A 2,963-nucleotide genomic window follows, 5' to 3' on the forward strand; every position below is an offset into this window, starting at 1 on the left:
CCAGCCTCGTCCGCCTGACGCGCTATATGGAGATGTCCCGCAGTGCGCACAGGCCTGCGCAGCCCCGACAGTCCCATTCGCGGTCCACTTGGCTTTACTTCTGAGCCCCACCCGTTTGGGCGCCGCCAGCCGCGCCGCTCTTACCCATATGGCCGGCGCCTCCCACATGCAGCCCAATATTTCCCCCCCATCATCGGCGGCCGCGACGCTATCCCCGTCCCAATGGAGCCAGTTAGGATGGAGGGCGTCGGGTTGGGGACGGTCGCTTTACCACAGTCAACAAGCAAGATATTTTAGTGAATTTCAATGTAAACATTACAGCGCTTACCAACGAACGACACAAGGGCACCTGAGGTGAGAACAGAGGGTGGGAGGGAGAGAGAGAGAAGGAAAGAATTTTAAATTTGAATTTATTCAGTTTAGGAAAGGTATATTGAACACCCACAACCCACTACATAAGAACTCGCTCCCTAGAAGACAATATTAAACAAAGACAAACGGACAGTGAAGTTTTTGTGTTTTATGGATTATGCAACGCAACGCATTTTTGCTGGGACAGTGTGCGAGCATGTTTCTGGACAGACGTAAAATGGAACACGTAACTTGAATACAATAGCTCAGAGACTTCTATTTGCTGAATTTAAATACAGTAACGGCTATACCATTTCCTCGATCTCACTGTAAGAAACGTTTTACTGAATTTTCAGTACTTTAAGTCTGAAGTTCTTTTTACAGACCAGTAGTTTGAAACTTCAGACTGCACCCGGGTCTGAAATTTCGGTAGTGTCTTACCACACCACATAACGGTAGTTTGAAAATTCGGAGAGCCGGATTGAAAATATTTTTGTAGATGTTAAAAATGAACGTATAGCGAACGATTTAATATTTATCGGGGTAGAGGGCTATGTCTGAATTAAAAATGCAGTGCAAAGTCTGAAAGTATACTTCAAAATATCCAAACAAATTGCTTAAAAGTCTGGATTTTCAGTCTAAATTTAGAAAATTTTGAGTAATGGTCTAAAAACAAGATTCAGAGTGCAAATTCTGAAAAACATCTACATAATTTTTTCTGCAGTGCTGTTTGAGTTTTAGGTTTTCTTTGCAGCCTTACATTGTTGTATGCCGGCAGAGGGGGAGAGGAAAAGAGAGTGGAGAGAGAGGCGTGGATGGGAATAAGGGATGCAGAGTAAAGAATGCGGGTGCCGCGCGGCCGCGGTGATAGAGGCCCATTTGTCGGTCTCTTTGCATTGCTGATTGTCAGCCCCACGTCCTGACTAGGCCCGGGCGGCGCGCATCCCCGCCGAGCTGCGTGGAATAGACAATGCGTGGCCACGCGGACCAGCCCCGATATCATCCCCGGACCACACATGGCGAGTAGCGTGTTCGTGACGACCGCCTGAACCGTCCCTTTTCCGGCCCCCTCCATGCCGGCCCAATGACGCGCATACAAAGGGTGTGAGGGACATTCGAGCCACAGACCGCCATGCCGATTGTTATTGTTATGCAATTTGTATACGGGCAGCGTGAAAATTATTTTAATGCAGTTACATCCCAATTAATATAAAACTACGTGGAAATACTTTTCGAGCAAGTTTCATTCGTTTTGTTTTCCCTGCAACTCCAGCGCGTCGCCGAGTCATAGTCGGCAGCACACTCTGCTCACAGCGCTCTAAGGGCTTTGAGACGCAGGTATCCAACACACTCTAGGGAGCAGGCGGCAGCAGCGGCCTCGTACTCAGGAGCGGGAACAGAGAGGGCGACAAAGGGCGAGGCCTAATGGTTGGACGGCAAGGAGAGTCCCTGGTAATGGCCGGTTAGGCAGAGAAACATCTAAGCAGGACCTCCTAGGACGACAGGCTTGCAGCGGCTACCCCAGTCATGGAATGAATGCACAGGGGGCACACTGATGGGCCGAACGAGGGCGCTGCAGTGAGGTAAGCCAGGCAGAAGTCCCCAAAAGATATTTCTCGCTGTAATGACAAAGTATACATTGCCATGACTAGTTCATCGGCATCAGTTACCACTTTATGGCCCAAAAACGTTTCAGAGATAGTTATTGATGTCTGTCTGTGACATGTTTATTAAAAGAACGCGAGCTGCTTACAAAATTAACTACCCTATCGTTGATAATTTACAACAATTTCTAACAGTGTACATACCTATAACGGTGGCAAGTATGAGGACGGCCAGCATGAGCGAGACGGCCACCATGACCAGGTAGCCCTCTAGGACGACTTCCACGGCGCTGACGTTGCGGAGGCTCATGTTGACGTCCATGGAGGAAGCGAGGCCCGCCTCCAAAGCCGCCTCGACGCCTTCCAGTCCAAGGCTCGCCAGGCTGGGTGGGTTGGCAACGCGGAGGCTGCTGGCCAGGCCCAGGCCCGGCACCGGGGCCAGGCTCGGCGCCAGCGTGGGCAGGGCCAGCGAGGAGGGCAGCACTAGCCCGCCTGCGCACGGCCCCAGCCCACTGCAGTTCGCTGCAGCCATGGCTACTCCACCCTGGAACAAAGTGACGAACTCTAGGAAATTTAGGCTAGGTACCCTCAAAGACAGAGTATGCCACCAGTATACAGTTTTTACTGCACACATCTTAGTAATGCTGGTGTGCTGCAATTGACACTGAATACATTTACCTCGACATTTACACAAACGCAAAATTCATAAAAATACGTTTCAAAATTGCTGCGCGTGTTGCTCTGGGGTCGGGTTGTCCCAAGCCCATCTGAACTACTCTAAGGAGAGCGGATAGATCACATAAAAAGCAATTTATTTTTAACGTACTGACCTCCTTGTGATCAGAAAGAACTTACTCTCTGAGACAAGGCGCATGCGATTCGTGTCTAGGCCAGGAATGGATGGCTGGGCCCATGTGGACCTCAGCTTCAGCTAGCAACGTCCTCTGAAGCTAGTTTAGCTACTTGCGTCTACGTGACCGATTTTGGCCTCCGGACGCCCCCCCCCCC

The 2,963-nt window shown here is 50.2% G+C and overlaps 1 protein-coding gene across 2 annotated transcripts in view; it reads right to left on the reverse strand.

The window, feature by feature from the left end:
* LOC113207738 (5-hydroxytryptamine receptor-like) overlaps positions 1–2,963 on the reverse strand; it is a 25,089-nt gene that overhangs the window by 21,587 nt on the left and 539 nt on the right. The window lies entirely within an intron of this gene.

The sequence above is a fragment of the Frankliniella occidentalis genome, unplaced genomic scaffold (assembly GCF_000697945.3).
Source record: "Frankliniella occidentalis isolate FOCC.00 unplaced genomic scaffold, Focc_3.1 Scaffold67, whole genome shotgun sequence".
NCBI classification, from domain to species: Eukaryota; Metazoa; Arthropoda; class Insecta; order Thysanoptera; family Thripidae; genus Frankliniella; species Frankliniella occidentalis.